At 43.9% G+C, this 24,173-nt stretch overlaps 1 protein-coding gene across 2 annotated transcripts in view; it reads right to left on the bottom strand.

The window, feature by feature from the left end:
* The window catches only part of SCAF8 (SR-related CTD associated factor 8), a 168,056-nt gene that overhangs the window by 41,088 nt on the left and 102,795 nt on the right, over window positions 1-24,173 (bottom strand). The window lies entirely within an intron of this gene.

Here is a 24,173-nt window from a genome sequence, read left to right on the forward strand (position 1 = left end):
CCAAGCTGGAAGCTGCAGCCAATGCTGTAATTAGAGCACATCTTGAGCAGCAACAGTGGATCACACTGAGGACCACAAATGAAGGCCCTGTGACCATGGCAGAGATGACACTTCATGGCACTGACCACTTGTGTTAAGTCATGTTGTGATCCTTCTTTGCACATCAGTCTCCACACGAAGGGGGTAGTTTTACATGGACTGACTCACAACCCACACTTGCCAGCTAATTGCACTGTCGGTGCCTGAGTCAGGCGGAGGAGTCTGTATGAGAACAGCCCCCAAGAGTTTAGGAGGGAAGGTCCTGCTAGGTTGTCAGACACAGACCTTTGGTAGGCAACTGCCTTTTATCTTCCCCTTATGTTCACTGAGCTTAATTTACCAGGGTTTTGTCTCCTTTGCTGTTCTAATCATTCATTTCCTCATTCCTCTGTCAATTACAAATCTTTGACTAACCAGGGTACAGGCATTCATTATCACCTCATATTTATTTCTTCTTGGCTAGGTATTGTATTCTAGATTAAATTTATCTTCTGCTGTTTTGCTTCTCACATATTCACAGAGAGCAAGCATACCCCCCCTCAGAGAGAAGGATTTGAAAGAATTTGCTTTGGGAGAAGTTAGTTTTTCTCCCCTTTCTGAAAAGATGGACATTGCCGTGAAGGCGCAGCTCGCTTGTCCTCCTGACGTGGTAGAAATAAGCATTGCTACTACGTCTTTGACATTCCAGCAGAGCTACCCCAAGGCTGAGCGAGCATTTCAGGCCACTTTGAGGGCTTGCCAGCGAGAAGGCAGGTCACTGCTGCTGTGCTCCACCCAGGGCTTGGTGAGCACCCAGCACACCCAGAGGGACATCAGATAAGTACAATGTCAGGCCAGAGCGAGGGAGGGCTGAAGCCAAGCATACATGGCTTTTGGAGACAGAAGACAAATCAAGGACAAGTCTACGTTGGGTGTGCTTTGCTTGTGAGTCTGGATTGTGTGAATGAGAGGAGAACTTGGCCTCCTTTTTGCTCTTTTCTGGGAGCAGGGAGGGAGAATGGGCTGCGGTAAGGTGGTGCCGAGTAAAAAAAATTCTGGATTTAGCAGGACTGGATCCTGCTGGTGGTTCTCATGGGCCAGGGCTGACCAGCACACATTCCTTGTCTTTCTTTCAACCACAAGTCTGTTGAGCATGTTAATTTGAGATTGAGGGGTTTGAAGTCAGTATTAATTAGAGCACATCTTCATATCCCTTGGACTGCGTGGAAGTTGATGTGACAACAGACCTACGTCTTATCTCTTGGCACTAACCCTCTTTGGTACTATTATATTATGAAGTACACAATAACAATGAACCCATAGCAACAACAGCATAAAAACCAGATCTGTTAACCACAAAGCAGAAGTGAGAAGGTTTTTTTTCTTTTTTTACATTTCTAATTTGCTTTCAGTCTGGTTCCTAAGGAAACAAGACTTATGTGAACTGCTGTCTATCTGCCTGCTCATCAGTGTTCCTCATCATCAGTCCTGCTACCTGCAATACCTTTTGAACTTAAATCAGTTTCAAGCACATGTAGTGAAAGAGGTCTCAAAGCTGCCCACATTTAGTGCAAATCTGTTAAGGAGGCAGAGAAGCGGCCACATTAATGCTGTTAATGATTGGAAGGCAGTCATCACCATTTTGTTTGTTTGCTCTGAAGGGATTTAGGAGAAACGGTTGGCCAATTAGCACTAATGTAGGTGGCTGCCTAAACAGCAATTCCTGCATGGCTTCTGAAAAAGCCACAAAACACACTGCTTTCTGCTCAGCTACTGGGATAAGGAAAGGTAGAAGACCTGGGAAGGAGCTGGAGATAGTGGAGAACTGGCCTGAGGGAGCTGTTTGTTAGTGATACAGTGATGTGGAGGTGATGGGAACACAAAAAGGAGCTGCTCATACTGTTTTTGGAAGTGAGAATGATGTAGAAAAATACAAAAGTTTGTAAGGGAGAGTACAGCAGAGACCCATAAAATAACCCACTAGGACAGGCAATTTCTCTCCTCCAGCTCCTTCAGATTCATTCCCTTGCAGAATTCCAGCAGAATCTTCCTTGCTATGGAGCACTGGCTCATCACTGCAGTTAGTAACTGCATTTATTGAATAAGCCTGTCCAGATTTGACTGCATGTTTCATTTTCCATCTTGTATGTGCTTTGGAAGCTCTTGAAAAGCACCAGCCTTAAATATTATACATTGGCTTAAGTTCAAAACCCAGGAGCAGTTTAGGCCCCTTGGGGTTTCTGCTTCCCCCCCTCCCTGCTCTCTCAGACTCACATAGAGAAAATAAACTATCTGTCACATGAGTGTATGTTACTCACTTCATTATAAAAGTTAGGCTTTCCTTCTGTTCAGTTCTCAAGAGGATTGTTAATAATTACATATATATAAAAAAATATAAATATTAAGAAATATAAATACTAAGATATATATATAAATATTAAGATGTGTTGAGTGTTGGGTGTTTTTTTTTTTCAATAAACCCCCTCCACGTGGCTCTGAATGGTTTCAGGCAGAGGTAACTTGTTTGAACACATTTTCCACACATGTGCAAAGTTTGGTTTGACAGGGGGCAGTTTGAAGCAACGCTTGAAATGCCAAGTGTGTGTCAGCGCCTGCCCCCTCATAGGTACAGTGTCTGAACTGAGCGCAGCAAAGGCTGGTGAGTTTTGCCTCCAGAAGAAACCAACCACAGCCTCTGAGAACTTCTGGAGATAAAACACAAATGGTAAGGGATGCCAAGGAGTAGGAAACAAATATACAACATCTCTACCTATTTCTGCCCACTGAGAGCCTTTGCTTTTTCTCACTGGCAGGGGGACCATGTGCTTTCAAGGCAGTTACAAAACCCTCGGAGTCTAATTGTGCTCTCTGGGCATTCATTTTACAGGTGTGCATTACATCTAGGGGGAACAGTCCCTGGAGATGGGCAGCCTTTTAATTCTGTGTTAAGATAATGTAATGCTTTATGTACAGGACACAAGCAGCCCGGAGCATATTTCATTATCAGGTCCTCTTGCAAACATTGAATAACCAGTTTTCACGACACTCTTGAAGCTACTAGGTGAATACAATCAACCTTTCTTTACAAATGCAGTTACTGAGGCTAAGTGACTGGGATTTTTCCAAGCCTCAGGAAGACTGTGTTGCAAAGTGTTTTCTAAGCCCCAGACTACCTACAAATACAGACCTCCAAGATTTGTGTGCAAGTTGTGATCACACAGTAGATTTCTGAGGAAGGGCTTTGCCACATCAGTATCAGGGAAAGTCCTTCCCAAATGTATAATTTACCCCCGTAACTGGTATAAAAAAAAAATCATGCCAAGATGTGATTGGACAGAGCTGGAAATAACTCAGAAATGGTGTGAGGAGAAACTGATATCTAGTATTATTGACTTTTGGCAGGTTGGAATCAGTTCCTTTTTTTGCCCAAGCAATATGCTATATAGCCCACTAGAAAAATGTAAAAGAACTGGCCTTAATGAAAACTTAATTTAAAAATTTCTTTGCTTAGCTAGGATTTCTTTTGTTGCCCTGGTATACACATGCTAGTTCAGTAACACCATTATTCTTGGTAATTTCTTATTACTCATAGACCCTATGAGGGTACCAACAAGAAAAAAAATATGTATCTATGGATTTCCAACAAATTATCGCATGGCGGTAGAGAAATGTGTATGTGCGATTGTGTATGTATCAGATCCTTTGCTCATTCTCTTACCTTATAAAACTGCATAAGTAGCATCCAAACTATTTTTCTTTTTTCTTCCCCACCCCCCCCGCCCCCCCATAATTCTGACTTGAAATGGCTGCTGGGAGTTCAAAGTCTCCCTTTCCTACTGAGGTTCCCCTGCGCTGACTTGCAATATTGCTGCCCTTCCCTCAGCACAGCGCATGCTAAATATATACTATTATTTCAGTACAAGTAGATCACATGCAGAAATGCCTTTAACACAAAAGGGTGGGGTGTAAGTGTGTGAAATACCTGCATATGAGGATGCAACTCTGCCTTTCAGAGCTTTGCTGAAGGTACTGATTTAATGCACTCTTTATGGTTATTCTGCAACAGTTTAATAGGCCATACAAAACAGTCCCGCCTACTAGGAAGCCTTCTTCATAATTGTTTTGCTATCCAATATCCAAAATTAAGTGGAAAATCAACAGAATTGTACACAGATAAGGACCCTTTGACTAGTCAGCTTCCTCTGCAATCAAAATATTTTGCTAGTTTTGTTTCCTTATAGTCTGTCCCTTCTTCCTCTTTTCCATATGTTTTGTTGTCTCTCCTGAAATGTCCTGACAGCAAACAGCCCGCGAAAAGTCCTTGCTTTCTCTGCAAGTACTCAGAAAACTTCTCTTGCCATGATAATTAGGTTGAATTGGATGACTAATCATAGGAAGTTCTGCTGAGAGCGGGAGCACTGTGAAAGGGCTATATAGAAATGTGAGTATAAGTGAAATGTGACTCACAGTCACACTTAGACTTTTCCTGCAAATGTGCCAAAACAATGCCCTTTTCATACATTAGTGATGGTGAACTTAGCTGCTTAAATACAAGAATAATCTAACTTAGAGCTAAAGCCACAGGCATATATCTTGTTAGGTTATGTGGCACCATAGTTTGGCTCACTGGCTTTTCTTAATATCCCCTTCCCTGGCTCTGGGTAGACACCAAGATCTGCAGTGTACAGCAATGACGCCCTAAAATCTACATTGGACCTGAAGTCTCAGGCCATGGAAAGAAGAGCTGGGATGCAGGAGCTGTGTCCTGTGTCATGGCACAAGCTCTCTCTGGCTGTATCTATATGGCTAAGTTAAACACTGGCAGGAAACGCTCAACTGCGATTGATTGCTGGGACTTGAGCTTGACTTTGTTAAATCATTTGAGCCATGCCCAGCACAGTTTTGCCTCCCAAACGATCTCTGAGCACAGTTGGGGTAGGTCAAGTACCCCTTCCCATCAGCAGTTTGGGTGCAGCCGTTCTGTTTAGGAGGGCAGGAGACTTTAAGAATAAGGATATGTTGGCTTCAGTCCAGAGAGTGGTCCTTGGTGTTAATTTACTAGTATAGATGTAGCTCATGCCTCCCTGAGTCAGTGAGCACACAGCAGATGAAGAGTAAAAACGTGATGAGATTCATGTTACCTATCTATCTACCTTACAGTGAATTTGGGAACATAATCTATTTACGTGCCCTGAAATTTTCTATCTGGAACTAAATAGCAACTATTTGTCCTCAAATCGCTTTCATATATATAGAATATATAGAATCTCTTTCATATATATAGAATATATATTATAGAATATAGTATCCATTCCTAAGGAGAAGACTTAAATGGACTGACACATGCTGCTGCTTAACTAAGGTGTCTGAAAACGGTTATTTCCCCAATAAAAGTCAAGCCATTTCCAAGCAGCCATGCTCAGTTACTCTCTTATCTTACATTTGGGTGAGCTTTTTTAATTTTTTTTTTTCTTCCCCCTACCATGCAGGAACTATGCACAACAAAGCCAACAGGTAATTCATAACATCGAAGTGAATCATACTAAGTTACATACACCAGCAGTCTCCAGCTGCCAGCAAAGGAAAAATCAGGGGATTTGGAAACACTGAATAGTGACTGAAGTGAATTTTGCAGAGTGCTGTTATCTAGAGAGATGGGAAGTGGAGAGGAAGGATGTTCTTGGATCACATGTTATGCTGCACCCAGGAAACTGCAGATAACAGTAGTGCTCCTGATGTCTGTAAGGGCTCTGCAGCCCTAAGATAGGGCTAGGACAAAGCAGAGAGCACAAGGGAAAGACTGCTGAATGGAGTAATCAGATATTACAGGGGTGGGTACTAAAGAAATTCCTGTCAAAAATATCTAAACCCACTCTAGTTTCTTTTCAGCGTATTTTTTTAAACAGCTGAGACCTCTGTAGTCATTTACATTTTGTCTTTGCTTTAAGTGGCATCTGCCATTCCCCCCCTTCTGCATGTGTTGCTCAGTTACTCCTGTTGTCAAACTGTCGCAGAAGACTTTGTGGGCGAGCTGGGGCTTACTGCAGGTGTTGAAAGGCTTAGAGCTCACATGCATTTGTACTTAAAAATAATACAGCTAAAAGCTGGACTATAAACACAGACTTTTTTTCCCAGAGAGAGGCAAAGGGAACATACATAATTTGTCTGATTTATACAGGTTCATGTATGGCTTCAGTCCCTTCCCCCACATTCAATTTGATTTTATATCCAAATCAGCCTGGATGGGGAGATAGAACACAGGAAGGAGATGAACAAAGAAACTACATAAGCCAGGCGGGTGGGAAATAGTCTGACCATTTCCTCCTTCTCCTTCAAGCTCACCACCTGCATGAGGCCAGCCTGGAGAAACTTAGGAAACCAGGGCAAACTGCTGGAGCAGCTTTGCAAATCCAGACATTCCTCATCCTCAGGTGCTTCTGAGGACCCTAATAAAATACCAACCGTTAGTAGTTTGCAAGACTCTTTGCTTTTACAAAGCACCACATGGCATCTGCTTTGCATTCTATAGCTTCCTCTCCCCCTCCCTTTGAGCAGCTGTTGCTTTACAAGGAAACCACAGAATAGGTACTGCAGAAGTACCTTCTTCCCAACACTTTGTGAAATGCTTTTATCCAGGGCTGAGAGGTACACAGACCCAGAGCTGAGCTCTAAATTGCCATCAGCCCAGAACAGCTGTGGGAACTGGTCATCGGTTCCTCTTGTAACCTGCACCACCCAAGGCTATGCCATAGAAAGCTGAAAGATCCAAACCAAGACCTGCTACAATGCACCTGCTGCACAAATACCGTGACCATGTCTTTCTGTTCCTTGCTGTAAAAATGACCTAGCTTCAAAATGCAGTATCTGGCTCTACTTGTCATCAAGGCTGTACTTAGGAGCACTGCTATTAATGCAGTAGGGTCTTGGAGCTTTGTCTTCCATTCCCTGGAAGATTAAGACCTTGCATCTTCATGCTGTCACGCTCATTTTAGTCTGGTGGAGCTCATCAGTGCTCAGTAAAATTGCACCAGCGTAAAAATGGCATAATGTAGCAGAGAATCAGGCCTGCAGGCTGCAATTTGTTCTGACATAATAGGATAAAACTATTTGTCTTATACGTATTCTCAAGCGATAGTGCTGATGAAATGTGTCAGAATAAAGCCCTGGAAAGTGAAGTCCTTTTTCTGTCCATTAATCAGGCACAGAATGGATGGAAAAGCAAAAGCTTCACCAGCCAGACTACGTGCTGCTCTCCCAATATGCCTGCACCGAGGCCCGGGTGTGCCCTCTCCGGTGTGACAGGATAGTTTTGTTTCCTTGTCCATTCATTTCATGGCATCTCCATGGAGATCGCCAGGGGGGACACCAGTCAATGTCAATGTCAGTTGTGATGCTATTTTATTGTGCTCTGGAAACGTACCCGAGAAGTGGATCGGCACTCCTCACCCCCCATAACAATTGGATAACCTACTTCCACTCCTTACTGACCTACTTATATGCACACTGGTGACCTAGATATGAAAGGCCCCGTATCCCGCTTAGGTCTCTGGGTTCCTACCACCATGAATGAGCTCAGGATGTTATGTGTATGCACATTTCACCAGCATAAATTTGGTGCTACAGAACCGCCCACTGGGAGAGAAAAATCACATTTGGAAGAGTAGCGATCAAATGAAGGAAAACATTATCTTTGGCTCTTCTTATATTTTTAGACAGGGATTATTTGCAGCAACACTATGTAAAGAGTAGTGATGGATTAGCAAATGGTAGACAAGAGAATGTGAGAGAGATTGTTATGATTCTGCAATTTAGTAGCCCTTCACTGATACATAGTCTTTACCAGATACTATCATGTAAAGTCTGAAGACCATTTGTTATTGACAACTCAAGTTTTAAACACATGTAAATTATGAGGAAAAGTCTATACAGTGCAGTAACAGACCAGGCGTACAACTATTTTAGCCCACAGTTATGTGTTATCATCTGAAACAATTATCTGTTTCTGGTATATACTGGATTGATAAAAATTCTGCATTTACTGACATTCCTATTGTTTGGTGGGCTGCATCCTTGGGAAGTGAAAATTAATGTTCCTCCATCAGTCTGGATCACTGGGACAGTCTGGCTGTTGCTATAGGATATGCAAGAAAATGGACCCATTCACAGACAATGAGTTTGCAGTATTTGATGTGAGAATAATGATCAATTCTGTACTCATTGTATTTATATCAGGAGTACATCCACATTGGGATTCACAGTACCAGAAGCGCATATGCAAACTGGGGTCTCCAGACCTCCCAAAGTCTCATGGCAGGAGAACAAACAGAGGCTGTAAGCCTCACGCAGACACATTTTGCACACTGTAAGAAACAGTGTCCACCCTCACCTATCTGCTTTCCAGGCCCTCGTGGTCAAGGAAGAATTTTTTTGTAGCTCATGATATGTAAGAAACTGGTACTGCCAAAGCGTCATATCTGGTTACCCCTGGTGTCCCAGACACCCATGTCAGGGCCCGCTGGGGAAACCTTTCACACTTGGCTAGCAAGGCTCAAGCAGCTAGCTTTGGTTTTGTGGTGAGACAATTTCACTGCTTAGTCACCAGACTCCTCACATTGCACTTGCTATATGCAATTTTTGTACTGCTCATCTCGTTTGGTTTTGGAACACACTTTAAATCCATGTTCTCAGTAACATCATTTAAAACAGGAGCTGGAAGCAAGCAAATGTCAAGCCGGCCAGAATGACTTCAGGTCCTTCCAGCATTGTGTGTTCTTGTGGACTTCACTGGTGTGCTGTTCACACACTGTTCCTCTGCCTTGGCTGTTTGTATCTGCGGAACAGGAGCTAATGAGATCCCCTCGAGCTGGCTGCCCTGGGATGTACAGCTGTGCGTCCTCCTCACCATACTTTTGGGTTGAAGGTGGAAGAAAGCAAAAATGAACACTGGCTTTTCTCTCCCCATAAGGCTCTAGAGCCTGACCCAAAGACAAATTCTATCTTTTTCCCCAAAAGCTTGCTTTTGATGTGTCCCAAAGTGTCCCAAAGTAACACTTGCTTTTGGCAAAATTCTGCTCTTACTGACTTGCTTTTCCTGACAAGTGCAGTTGTAGTCTTTTGAAAAAAAATTGGAAATGACTAGGTTGTTACAGCTTCTTGCCATGCCACAGCACTGTAATGGTGAATGGGAGAGGAAGATCTTGGGGAGAGGTGTTTGTCTACCTGCTGCACTGTAAACCATCACCCTGAATATAATATGCAGTACTTTTTCCAGTTTTGATTCCACCCTATTTTCTCTATCGATTTTTTTATCTACAGGGATCCATTCACAGAATTTGAATGTGTAGCCAGGGGAAAATGAGGTTTTCAAAAGCCATTTTTCCAAAGGCACTCGCGTGTGCCTGTAATTTGATGTATGACTTTGTGAAAGCTGTCACACAGGTATCCCACATGCTCCAGCACTGATGGATCAGCATACTGGCATGATGACACAAATACAGTCTTTCCCCATTGGCAGCACCTTTTGACTTTGCATTTTAAACCTTGGCAATTAACAGGTCTGGTTTTCCATTAGCCTCTCACATACCCTCCGCCTGTGCTAGAAGAGACTTAGAGGTATAGTGAATGAGTCATACTCCAAAATTCCAAAATTTTGCAAGGTTCACAAAATGAGTAACGGGGTGGCTCTGCATCACATAGTGACACACTTTAGGATTACACGCAAGGGAAGTACTCCTGCTTCTAAATCAGTCCACAGTAAGGACAGAAGGTTTTCTAAAATATTTTGCCTGAGAAGCAGTGAGCTGTTGTGACAACTGGTCAGCCTCTGGTAAGAGGAAAGCCCAATGAGGTTTCCTCTGCAAGACAGAAAGCTCAGCACCATGATCTCCTGTCTGGACTTTAACTCTGGCCACCACATGTCACCCTGCTGTAGTTACTCAGATGTCTGGTGTGAAAAGAGATTGTGTCCTTTGACAAAAAGTTGACCTTCTTTTAACCAAGGTGATGCACAGCCCAGAGAAATCCCACAGATGCACCATTGCAACAACATTCCCTCTGACCTGCTACCTGGCACTCCCGGTCGCTGCAAAGAATTTAGTGTTCATGGAAAAAGAAGTGTTCCCTGAGCACCTGGGGTGATAGCGAGACATGCTCTGGGCATCGTCAGCTCCTGCCCCAGGTCCACAGGGAGAGAAGCCTCCTGGGGGAGGCAAGTGGTGTATTTTTAAATCAGAAAGAGGACAGACTACTGTCACAGCAGCCGGTTGCAGATATCAGACACCAGACTGCTTTCAGGAAAAAAAAGAAACCTCTGTTGCCAGAAAGTCTGTAGGCTGATAGCTCAAATTTGCACACGAGGCTTCTCGATATCAAATGCTATTGCGTCTTTCCAGCAGAACTGGCGCAGCAGTAAGAGACTCCCTTTGTCTCAGACAGGCTTTGCCACCTCACCGAACAACCACAATTTCTCCCCTCTTTTCTTGACACACGCTTCTGCCTTTTTTTGTCCACTTATTTCGAACAGTACAGTAGGTGGGGACAGCTTAAAGCAAATGAAAACCACCAGTCAGGATTTCAAGTAAAGCCAGAGCACGGATACATTAATAAATTTGCTTTCCCAAAAGACATTTGCAATAAAATAAACAAGAAACAAAAATATGCTGGAACTTTTTACCAGGGGTAAACAGATATTAGCATGGAGTAAACCTATCCCTATTCAATGTCTGCAGTATGCCAGGGCCCGCATCCAGACCACAGCTCCACAGCTGGCTCCCGAAGGACTAAGCGCTTAAGAACTTCTCAAAAATGCAACACTGCCTGCCCTGTTTCTAAATCAACACGTCTTCCCTTTCAATTAGGTTCAGCAGGTTGACATCGCTGTTACCGAGCTTGATCCCAGCAGGACCTGCAGCCACCGTCAGCCTTCCCATGCCTGCCGCGGGAGTCGGCGGCGTTGCAAGGCACGGCGCTGGGCGGCTGCCAGCAAAAGCCAAGCTAATGTCGAAATCCCGACGAGTGCTGAATAGCACGAATGTCACCTCTCATGGGGAAACAGGGTAATCCCAAATCGGTGTTTGATAATTGCACTGCCTTGTAGGCAAAAAATACTACAATACACCTGGCATTTATAACACTTAGCAGCCAATTTATGACAGATGCAGTTGCAACACCAATTTGCAGATCTGTACTGCTCCTGGGAAAGGAAGGGTAATGTTCTAGTGTTACTCCATGAGGCAACAATTATAATAGCATGACGAATAACATGTGAAAGGAACAGGGTTTTTGCAATGTTACCAAGGAGAGTCTGGTGCTAAGACAGTGCTGTGGGCTGACACAGGGTCTGTGTTCACAGCACACGTGCTTTCTGAGGAGGATGGGCTCAGTGTCTCCTTTGCTACAGGCATTTGGCCTTCGTTCTTGTTTAAAGGCAGATAGATTCACAGGCAAAAGTTTTTACGTGGCTCAAGTAATAACGGCTGGCAAATCCTTCCACTAATGGGTTAATCCTGACCAACTAAAGGGGTTATCATTGGCTGAGAAGGGACTTTTGCATGACATACGTGTCAGAGACCCTTTATTCCTTTCTTTCAGGTCTAAAGCCAGTGGTGGGATCATTGAAAATGCTTTCTGGTCCTACTGTCCTGGGACAGAGCAGCTGAAAGTTTTCTTTTTCTGTTACGGCATTTCTCTGTTAGGTGCAGAATTAGGTACTGGAGTCACTGTCTGACATCATTACTGGACCTGCTTTAAGTTCAGCACAGGACTGGGGTGACACTATATTTGACCTGAGAGAGAGTCAGAAGGTATTTTTGGTTCTCCTGGCTCCTTCATGCTGTGGTGACTCTGCTCAGTACTAACAGCAGAAGGATGATGCAAAGATAACGTTACCTATATGGCAACTGGATGGGTTTGGACCCAGCGCTCAAAATTAATTTCTAGTCCATTCTGCCCACGTACCTCATTACAGTGCAGTGCCAAAGCCATGTGATGGGTGTTTAAACATCACAATAGTGCCTGTGCAAAACACAGCCAAAAGCAGGAAAGGAAATGAATCAAAAGGATATACTTCAGATAGCTGAAAAATATATGTATGTAAAAAATGTCTTAAATGGTAGTGATAAACACTGATTCAAAGAATGAGAAAATTCAGTAACAATGTGTTTTGACTGTTACTAGTTGTAAATGAAAATATTCACAAAGTTTCACTAAGTTTAACACAAGCAATTCTTAGTACGAATTCTCACCATGGAAATCCACAATTAGGGTGTATTGAAATTATGTAATACTAATTTTCATGGTTGCATTAATTAAAAATGCAACTAATTATTTTGTTTAAATGATTTAAAACTTTGGTTACAGTTTTATCTGAAAAAATAAAAAAAGTTCACCTCTTTTTCTAAAGAATTTTTTATTACTTTTCATCCATTAGAAAGGAATACGAGTAGGAATACAGATAATATGCTAATTGGGGGGAGGGGGGGGGACCAAAAGAACCTTCTCCCTACATTTTTTTCTTGCTATTGCAAGCCCAGTTTTTCACTAGAAAATCCCTGTTAATTAAAAAGTTTCAAGATTGGTTCATGAGCATCCTTTTCAAATGGAGGGTAGATCCAATACCAGAGGGTTTGGGCCCTCACTCCTACCACACCAACGCTGAATAGCCAGAGAGCACAGCACTTAATAAGAGATGCATCGCCTGCAGCATTTCTACGGGTTACTTAGTAACTACCTGTGAATAATGAAGGTGTCCAGAGAGAATAAAGGTCACTTTGCAAATGCTATTAACAAAAGGAGGCTGAAATTTCTCGTGAGCATATATGGGAGTGACAGGTTGGAGAAAGAAAGCTCCCAGCAAGCAACAAAATTTGTGTTAATTAGACAGAGCGCAGGCTTTGCAAATGAACTGAAATAAAATACAAGAAGATGGTTTATGGTAGATGAGTGGGATGTTTAAACAAAGACTTAATGTAGGGCACTTTTTAAATGCAGTCCTAAAACATACAGAGCATTAAGGAATTTTTGAGATCTATAAACCAGCAGCTGATTATGTATAGATGAAAGTTAATGAACCAGTATACTCTGAAGTGTCTTCTTTTCTAGATACGGCTCTGTAACTTCCATTAGCATCCACAGACTCTTAAATACACAAACGCATTAGTCATGCATCAAATCACACCGTACATTCTGTTGAGTATCCAAAGGCTGAAGTGACTCATATGGTCAAAATTTCTTTTCCCATATGAATCAGATGCAATGCTTGACAAATCTCCACTGAAAAAGAAGGATGGCGTCTTTTGAGTAATATCTTTCACAGCACATAATGGCTTTAGGACCCTGTCTGCAAATTAGTCACAGTGATTTCAAAACTAGGTTTTCAAAACTGTATGAAAAAATACATCAAAATATTGGAAAACATTTGTCATTGACAGAAATAACGTCCAGCTCAGCGTTGTCCAGCCCACTTGTAGCAAATTTGCGCCACTAAACGCGAGCACCCGATGTTACCAAATGGGGACAGCCATGTTTTGCAATCACGTTGCAGAGTATTAATGAATCAGATCTCAAAGGCTAGAATTAAAACTGTCCTCCTTTTGCAAGGAGCCTGCTTTATCCGACATTTTCCCTTCAAAACCTCTCTTTGGTCTCCAGGTTGGGAATGAGTCATGTCACGACTCCCGAGGAGTTAAACAAATCGATGCATTCCACAGTGATTCACCGACAGCGGTTTTGCTGTCTTCTGCATATGTTGTAACCCCAAGCAGTGGCAAGTATCAGAGGGTTTATGTTTGGCTTTTGTAATTCCTAATTCTCATTTCTTTTTTTTTATTTTTTTCCCCCAGCTTCTCAATCTGTTTTTAATTAAAATCAGACCCAGGCAAAAGTTAAATAGTATGAAAAAATTCACCGTCCGCATACCATGTAAGAGCTGCAGAATCTGGCAGCCTTCAAGTGTGTCACTATGTTTTAAAAAAGGCAACTGGCCTCACTGTGCGCATACGTCATGTTCTTTGAAGAGTTTTGGTTTTTTCTGTGTAAACACAGCCTGTTAATGACGCATGTAACCCTTTCCTTCTGCCTGGAGGGGGGCTGCGGGCACCTTCTGGAGACACAAAGCCTTCAAGAAAGTCCACGTGGGGCTTGGTAAAGCACAGCCATGCTAGGGCCACCAGCTTCAGACCAGTGGTGGGCCTGCAAAAGTAGATGTGGATTAGAAACCCTGTACCCCTAGGATGCTCCTGCATTGACAGGCTGAGCTCTGGGGGAGGTCAAGGGGTTTCACTCACGTGAAGAGAACTTGCTCTGTGGCTGTACTCCATCTTCCTGGGCCCGGGGGAGACTGCTGATATATTTTCACAGCTGAAAATCCATTGAACCTGCCTTCATGCCTAGTTGCTTGTAGCCATCCCTCCACTATGACACGCAATAAAAGCTACAGAGCTGGCCTGGCAGGCACAGGGGCTGCGTTTTCGCTGATGAAAGGGATGGTTTTTCACACTGACCACAATACGTCTGTATATTTTGTTGTACAAGAGCCACGGAAAGCACCAAAGAGTTCATACTCCTGAGTCCTCCTTGGAGTTGACCCACAGGCTGACAAATGAGGGGACTGAGAAAAGCTGTTTCTGGAGAGAGGGGAAGGCCAATTTAAATTCCAAATGCTTTAAATGTGGGGACTGGCTATAAAGCTGTAGGAGCAGGAGAAGGACAGAAGAAGATGGTACAAGACGCTGGAAAGAGAAGTGTGTTGAAGAGGGCAGAGAGGAACATAAGATGGAGCAAGGTCTTGCCCTTGCTAAGGCATGAAGGAGACCACTGTATTTCTTGCTCCTCAGCCTGTCCCTGGCTGGTCGGTGTGGAAAGTGAGTGCTACAGCTGCCGAGGAACAGCGAAGCAGACAGAGCCACTGATTAAATGGAAGAAAAGACAAATCTGTCCAAGCGAATGAGTATTACTACCCTGGCTGCCACCTCTGCTTCAACTAGGCATTTCTGCTTGCTGTTTAACCTAGGCTTAGCTGTTTTGGCTTCAGCAGCTTGATGTTTCTGGGTCTTTCAGGTACAGGCTTTCTATCTGGGACAAGAAACACCCTACGTGATGGAGGACATCTCAGTATATCCTTCTATTTTGGCTGAGATGTAATAGATCTCCTTGTCTGCTTTTCTGTGTGTCTCTCATCTCCCGCTATAATCAAATTGGATGGTCTGTTATTTCAATCCATCTTTGGATTGAATCTTGCCTGAAAACACAGACAGTTGCTAACCAGTATGCCAGGGACCTACATTCCTCAGTCTCTGCCTGACTGCAGCACTTTCTTTCACTGCTCACATTACAGCCTGCCCAGTTTGAATATTCACATGGACTTCTACTTCTTCAAGCATGAAGGTCCTCAGGCTGTGTGAAGATGAGATGCGGTTTCTCTTTTGGGCAAGCTGCTTTTCCCTTTTCCCATGTGAGCAGCTGTGTTCTGTAACTCCCGTCCCAGTTCCCCACCTCCGACTCTTCACACAGACAGCAAGGAGACAATAAAAGTCCTCTATACACATCCATAGCCCTTGCTTCAGGGAATATCTTTGCTTATTCTCAGATGCTCCATAAGTGTTCATGTACTCTGCAACCACTGCGTAATTTTGTGGCATCTCAGAGAACTGATGGGTGAAGGATTTGGCTTCACATCCCTTCTCAGTCTTCCTTTACAAACCACCCCAAAGGTCATTTCAACTCTTTATTGGCCAGTTACATTTCAGTTTCTTGCCATATGAAGACCTAGTCAAAATAGGATATGCTGTCAGGCTACATCTGCACAGCATGATGCCAAGTCAGTTCTGACCATGCTGCTCAGAGGCAACGGAAATGGTAGCAGCCGTGTTTGTGCACAGCTCTGCTTAGGCTAAGCCATCCTGCTAGAAAGCACCTTCGTTGCTCTGCTCACACAGGCAAGCTCCCACATTGGGTTCGACTGCTGAAGTGGAGACAGAGCTTGAAGCCAGCTGACAGGGCTCCCAGGTGCACCCTAGGCACGGCTACGGAAAGCTGGGGGCTAGTTCAGTTGCTTTTTGGCATTGAGCCGTTTCTTCATGGCCAGCCACACAGGCCGGTTCAAGTAGCAAATGCTGTGACCGCCCCAGTGCCCAGACATAAAACCTAATCTCTTAGTTAGCTGCTAAGCCCCAGACCCAGCCTCAGTGTGCAGAGACATGTGCGGGTGTTTGCTTTCCGCTGGGCAGCCCGCGGACGGGCTTGACTGCAGCCGAATCCTGAGGAATGTAGAAAATTTCTGCAATAAAACTGGTAATGGTCATTGCAGGAGAATATGTCATTTCCCATGAAAGTAATGATAGAATGGGCTGTAAAATGTAGGGCTAAACTAAAAATGACATTTTGCTGTTTATTTCTTCAATTCTTTTTTTCCTCCCTGCTGCATGGAAAGGCTTCCTCAAATAAAGGGGGAAAGTGGTGCTCGGATGGGAGCATGAAAGCAATAGCCCTGCCTGGGTCCACCCTAGCCCTCTGAAGCGCAAAAAATGGTTAGAAACACACCCCCACACCCCCACACCCCCCATCCCTCCAGATTGATTGTTTTTTCTTTCTTGCGCCCTCTTTTATTTGAAAGAGTTTCAAGTGGGAAAACATAGCTCTGCGAGGGCTAACAAATGACCGAGAACAACCGCTTCAGCCCGCAATTCCCCCGGGCATCCCCCGGTTACTGGGCAAGCCCCGGCCCCGGTCCCTGCCCCGGCCCCGGTCCCTGCCCCGGCCCCGGCCCCGGCCGCGGGCGGCGGCGCTGGCGGCACTGTCGGGCTGGCCAAGGGCTCCCTCCCGTGGTAGCTGCGGGGAAAAACTACCGCCAGTTGCCAGAGCCTTTCCCCATCCCCTGCTGCCCGCCCGCCCGGTCCCCGCCGGGCCACCCGCGGCAGGGGCCAGAGGAGCGCAGGAGCCCTGCTAGTGATGTTGGGGAAATGACCCGCTTGGAAGTGGCGCTGGACACCATGGGCCACTCTGCAAATACGGGAAAGTGAGCCAGGAAAAAAATAAAGGGAATGCAAACAAGTCCGAAGTTACTTTGATTCTGAAAGGATGAAAAGGTTTAACAGTGCACGGGGGGAAAAAATGCACTAGATTTACATCGGCCAGAAGGAAAATGTACTTGGGCAAACAGCCCTTGCTTTGGAGTAAGAGCTCTTTTGAGAGGTGTTTTTATTCAAGTCTCCCAAGGAATGCAATCAGTTACTCTGTCTTGTCTAAACTTCGACTGAATATATAATTTCATTTAGCTAGTAATTGGCTCCCTTTGCCTTCATGCGGAGACCCAGGAATGCTGCCAAAGATCCCTCCCGTCTGGAGTCTGCAGCGGCAACAACCCAGCCCTTGGGTTCTGCTTCAGCCCTTTAACTCTTGGCAAGCCCATCAGGAGCCCAGCCTGCTCCTGGGTCCTATGGGGGGGATCTGCCACCCTGACCCATGGGCCACAGTGGAAAGGGAGACAAGTGCTGCAGCTGGGAAAGGAAGATGGAAGATACCTTCCACCACCCTGCCTCTGACCAGGGAGGCGCAAGCCGCCCTGGAAAGACCTTGCAGATACGAAGTGCCAAATGTATGGCAGAGTACTGCTCTTAAACCCACCTAGGCGACAGTCCTCACCTATAAGAACATAAAGTTGGCATGTGCAATACTTGAAAAGATGTTCTGAAATAAATATGAAATGGATCCTAACAACCTGGACTTTTTAAGAAGACAGACAAAAAGGTTTGGCTGGATGGAATTATATGTAACTGGGCATGCAGTAGCAAAGGGAATGGCAAAGAATCTGTATTTTTAATATATATTTTATTAATCTGAAAAGCCTAAGACTGAAGTTAAGCTTTATTACAAGGCCCTATTCATCTGCATTTGAAAGTTATATGACCCATGCTTCCCAGCTGCAGCAGGTTGGTAGCTGTTGACATCAGATTGCTTTGCTGTGCTGCTGGAGCTCTGACCTCAGATGTTCCTCCTCGATTTACCCTGGAACATGGCAGCTGTTTTGCTAGGAGTGTGCATCAAAAGATCAAAGGTAGCCACACACTCACACTGACTCTGCTGCGGCCAATTGCCCTGAAAGGACTTACACAGCTTTGCCACAAAGCAGTGACCAGCATTTCCAGGATCAGCAACACTCATTATAGTTTTAAGGAAGCAAAACTGGTCATTGACTTCAACTTCATTGCACGGCCATGACTCAGAGCATGGTTTTACCTCCCCTGTGCACAAATGGAAACACAGCAAGGATGGGAGGAAGGACCTACAGGGGACCAAGCCAGGTAAACATGTCGCTGACTTTGAAGTTGCCTTTCCAAACCTGAACGGCGGCATTTATCATTTGAAGTGCTACCGCTGCTAAAGAGGCTTCATCTTTCAACTGGTCTTCATGTGTTTCTATTATTTTTCATTGTTCTTGACTAAAGACCAGGAATCTTAGGGACAAGAGAGCTTTTGTTTGGTCTCGAAGCCTAGTATGCCCCTGGAACCACTGGAAACTTATTTAAGATGGTAACTGAATTTTCCTTTGGGGTTTTTGAAAGATCAGAAATGCAATTATTTCAGAAAAACACATTGTGCCATTCTGTATTTCTATGCTTGCTTCTTGTTTCTTTTGAGTTCAATTATTGCTAGCCTTTAATATTTAGGACTAATCAATTCCCATTGACTTAATTGGGGAAAGCACCTGCTACGTTACAAACAGACTCACATGACATGGATTTCTTCATCATTCAGGACACTTCTTTCTCCCTTGAATTTCTGTGTCTACACCAGCCACAGCAAGTTCAGTTACACAGGGATGTCATCATGATGTAGACAAGAGCTTCCATATGTGGTGAAGAACCGTGATATTCTGCATAGAACTTTGTGTCTGCTGTGCACAGATATATATTTACCATCCAGAACCAAGCCTTGGTCCTACTGAAGTTTGTGCAAGTTTTGCCACGGACTTCAAGAGGCAATGAATTACAGGAATTCAGTCTGTAATTCTTAGCACAAATATATCCTACAAAAGAGTGTAGGCACATGGTCTGTACTATTACAGGAAGAGATAACAAAGTGATTACCTACAAGAAGGGCCCAGGACCTGCAAAGCAATTCATTACAGAACTAATTTGCTATGTATAGGTTCTCCTATTGATTACCTCCGCAACGGCACACGATGCTTTCCAAGACTGCTTTGATTCATCACCTAATATATGTTGCTTAGTGCTCCTGGAGCTCTTGAATTTATGTCTGTGAATAAAGAGGAAGAAACCACTGTCTCTGGGTTGGAAAATCTTAAAAACAAACACAGAAAAGAACAATGACAGCACAAAAAAATGGAGCCTCGTCACTGAATATATTTTATAAACTATGACGTTTCGGAAATCTGATGTTCTGGCCTGGAGATGGGATGGGATGGACTGCCCTTAATGATGAATCACTGCGCTGGTATTCCCTGCAGAAGTTGATTGTAAAACTGCCTAAGAAGTGGAGCTGGGATAGGAATGAATATCCTTCTCTTTGGAGATTACCTTAACAGCTAAGTAAATACCATGCTTTTCTTATTGTAACAGTACTTGAAATCAGTTGTGTGAAGTTAGGCTGCAATACTGAGTGAAGAAATTATTAAAACTTCGAAGCTATGCTTAAACAAGTCTTTATCTTACTCTGTCACTGTGGTAAACGCAGGGAGGCTGGGAGAATGCCCATGCAAAAAGCACTGGCTGATCTACAGAATATGGACTCAAAAAGAAAAAAACCAAAGATGTTTTATTTCCTTTGAGTGTCATCCAGATGGAGATAACAATAATTGTTCAAACTCTGCGGGGATGGTTTTACTTATGCTACTGGCCGTTCCTGCTTCTCCTGCTGCGCAAAGGAGCTCTTTCACCATACATCAACAACTGGTCCCATCTCAGCCAGCTTATGGTTTGAGTTCTTCAGAGAGCCTATTCCTCCAGGTCTGCAAGTGCTTCGGTTCTTACCCAAGCTAAAGAAAGCCAAGGTGCCTGGCATCTCACATGGGCCATGTAGCACCAAGCACGATTTTGTGCAGCGCAGGGCTTTCGTCAGAGCAACTTCAGCACAGCACTGATCAGTTGCTTAATATACCCACTGCGGGGGAGTGGGGGATATGTGTGGCGTCAGACAGGGTCTCCCAGGTGGAAACCATGAAGGACTCTGCCTGAGTTTACCTCACTTTAAAATTCTGACTTTTATTTTGCAGTTCTTTTGTTAATGAAGAATAATAACAAAACCCCCAAAATAAACCAAATATAGCAGATCCTAGTCTGGGCCATGTGAGGGTTATTGATTAGAAAGCCACCTGATAAAAACTCCTATAAATGAAGGTGTTGGGAGGATAATTCCTGAAACCGTCCAAATCTGCATCGCACAGGACATTTCAGTGTCACAGCAAAAGCAAGACTAACAGAAATGTTTTATAGCGCTTAAGTGATAAGAATCTGATCTGGAGCTCACATATTATTTTAGGTCATTTTTCAAAAAAACCCATCTTGTACTCAAACAAGTAAACACTCTTCTGGTTTTGGCTAGTTTCCAGAATTTTACTAAAGATGATAGGTGGCACAGTTTTGAATATTTAGCTTCTAATTTTCCAGTTCAACTGGATTTGATAGGAAGCTTTGTGCCTAAATAAGGGTTAGGGCCTTTATTTTGTTCCGTCTCAACTTACATATTTGGGGTTTTAAGGAAAACATCATTGTTTGGCTGACTGCCACAGGTACAACTGAAATTGCTGTTTTCCTGACATCCACTGATGGTTAGAGCTCCACACTTCCAGCTTCCCATGGAGACGGAGCGTGAACTCTCTAGTGCATACACACTGAGTGAATACTGGAGCAAATTGAGGGTGGTAGCTGTGAAAGGTGTCTGTGGTCAGATGAACAGAGAGCTTGGGGTCATTCTGATCTAGCTTCAGTTCAGTTCCCATTCATTGCCTGCTATCACTACGATGGCTGTGCTGTCCCCAGGAGTAACGATCAGCTAGGAGAAGCTTTCCCTTTCCTGCCAAAGCTCATCTGCCTTGAAATGTGCCTTGCGGGGCCATGGCTGGGCAGAGCCTTCTGCAGCTCTGGCTGCAGCTCGCTGCAGGACGGTCAGGCAGGACATGGCTCCCACAGCCAGCAGCAACTGCTGCCTCCTGCTTCTAAAGTCAGGGACATTTAATCCAGCTCTTTGAGTTAATACGGAATCTACCTGTCTCCCTGTAAGCTGGAAGGTGGCAATTCTTATTTTTCTTTACACTGTTTTTTCTTTTCAAGTTGATCAAACCATTTTCTGCTTACTTTTAGTGGTAGTGATAAAAAGGTAGAAAGTCTTTTAAAACCCTGTGCTGGCAATAGGGAGCCTTGGTGAAAAGCAGAACTGGTGTGAACAGCACACTTTCAGTGCTGCTTTGCAATTTTCTGACTTCACAGTTCATCGTTTAAGTTTGTCTGTGAGAGAGCGCCTGGCTACCTTTCCTCTTCTAACCTAAGCAATCACAGGGGAAATTCTTCATTTGGACAGGGTTTTCCTAGTCAGCTTCGCTATCGACTTTTATGAGCGCTGTGTTAATTCTGCCCATCATTTCAGCTTCCAGCTCTGCCCTGGGGTTTAAGAAAACAGTGACAACATCTGGGAAATAAACTCATAACTGATGGCGAGTATTTCATTAACTCTGCACCTCGTATCCGACACCTGGAGCGGCTGCACATCACCACCTATGGAGGACCTTGTGCAGAGCCCAGTGACACACCACAGACAGTCTCCTTCTTTATAATGTAGCCAGAAGCGTGCTCTCTCCCTCTGACTTCATCAGCAAAGAGTAACTTCAAAACCAGACATGACCTCAGGAGCATCATTTATCGCTTGGAGGGAAAGGTGCCAGCCAAGCCAGAGAAGACAACAGCCTTGAAATTGGTCAAGAACCCATCCAACACAAAGTATGAAGATGACCCTTCACAGCCATTCCTGGGAGCATTTCATATAGATTCCTTAATAATGTCATATAGAGTAATACAACCTAATTATTTCTTGCAAGATGGAGAGAGGGCAGGTACAGAGCTCCTGCAGAAGTTGAGGTGAAGTGAAGCTGCTGAGAGAGGGGATCACCTTGCATAGAAGTAAAACTCAACAGGGAGTGAGAAGAATTGTGCTAACAACTTTTCAAGATGCTGGCTTTCTTACAAAGTTTGGTTTTTTTTATTGTTGTCCACAGTGCAGCAGCTTCTTGTGAAATATCAGTGAAGTTACTTAGCTCTCCAGTGACTAGTTTATCTACTTTTACATTAGAATAAAATGTGTGCTGTCTGGAAACTTCTCTGAGACTCCCTTATTTAGTATTTGTCAAGTATTTGGACATTTCTAGATGAAGGCTGCAACAGAGAATTTAAAAAGATATGTAATTGCTTATGAAATATGGTCATAGTTTCTCAAAAACTTTGGCTTTTTTGAGTAATAACTAACAAATAAATGACAATTTGGGGGTTTCCCTTGTATGAATAGTATGAATCAACAGCAGCATGTACACACACACATAGTTCAAAAATGAGGGAATGTAACTGTAAGCAATCTAAAGCAGACTGAGATTTGTAAAAGCTCGTGCTATCACAGCGATGCAGACTGGCAGTAGAACGGAACTGCAGTCACAGGTAGGGTGGCCAGCCATAGCAGAGACATGCTTATAATTTGTCACCAAAATGCCAGCTGTGACCTGAAGAGTCAACTGTTTCTTGGGTGTCTAATACCCAAACAATGCTGGACAAAAGACCTGTCTCTAAATCTACTATTTATTTCAGGTCTGGACCCTGAACAGATGTTCTTATTCTTGGAATGGATTATTGTCTGCTAAGGAAATGACTTAAGACCATCTTACTTGAATGTGAACTACATATTCACATACTACATTCCGTCAGCAAAACCAACACTCTTGCCTGCTAAGCCACATAGTCCACATTAAGTATTTGTTCTAATTGTGCAAATATTGAATTGCTCCAAGTCATCAAAGTCAGCTAATACTGTTTGTAAAGCATGCACTACCCCGATTCAGATGTTTAAAGTTGCCAGAAAATAAAGACTTTTGAAACTTCCCTTTGAAGCTGACTGAAGAGACGGGTGCACTGCAGGTCTCTCCATATTCATGTTCCTTCACAAAGAAGGGCTTGTCCAGATGCCGAGGGAAAGCACAGGCAGGCTTCTCAAAAGGGAATTCATCCAAAGAACAAAAAGCCCCAACCTCTGCCCTCACCAGCGCTCTGAGAGGTTTGCCTATTTTGTTGTGTTTTGTTTTTCAGTCACTCCTTCAACAGTTGGGCAACAGTCACACATCTCGTCAGAAAAGTTCACCCAACAGGATGGGTTAAGCTTCCAGCAGCCCCCGGTAAGGCACAGACAAAAAAGCTGTTTCTCTAAAACGAGCCCTGCTCTTGGGGAAATTCGTTTTGACATTCAAATTCAAATGGTGCCACGGTCAAGCTCAAGCATCTACAGTTCTGGTGGGTCCAGCTGGCCACATACTGAGCACACACCTCATGAATAGCTAAAGGTCTGCTAGCACAGGAGACTCGCGCTGCCCGGCACTGCTACAGCACATGGCTTTCGCCTCTGTTTCTCTGAAAACGTTTTGGTCTTCAGAGTAATTTGCATGGCAAGAATGTATTCCTTTCACGACAATGTATCTTTCTTGTACCTCAAATACTGCCACTGACGGATAATTTTAAAGGTGTTATTATTTTTGTTTTTCTATGGATTCATTTCCAGTGATTTATTTTCTTTGCAGTGCTACTGAATCAAGGAATACTCCTTAGCCATAAGAAAGCAGTATGTTTAAATAGAATGTTTAGGTACTAAGATCAGTTAATTGACAGTAAAAGGGACCTGAAGGCATGGTTCCTCCATCAGTGTGCGCTGACCTAAAACTAAACTTCTGATAAGAAGGTGTTTGTTCCCACCCTCTCCCCGGTGTCAGAGCCGGCACAAGAGCTGAACTCTTACACGGGGACGTTCTCAGTCAGACCAGGAAGCCTCACCGGTGCGCAGCTCTTCGAGGGAGGCAGCGGGAAGGAGCGAGCGGGGCAGAAGGGGAAGAGAGGACTGCTCCCTGTGAGCAGGAGCACAGCCTTCAGTTAGCTTAAATTGATGGGGAAGCTGCA

The sequence above is a fragment of the Balearica regulorum genome, chromosome 3, assembly GCF_011004875.1.
Source record: "Balearica regulorum gibbericeps isolate bBalReg1 chromosome 3, bBalReg1.pri, whole genome shotgun sequence".
In the NCBI taxonomy this organism is placed as follows: domain Eukaryota; kingdom Metazoa; phylum Chordata; class Aves; order Gruiformes; family Gruidae; genus Balearica; species Balearica regulorum.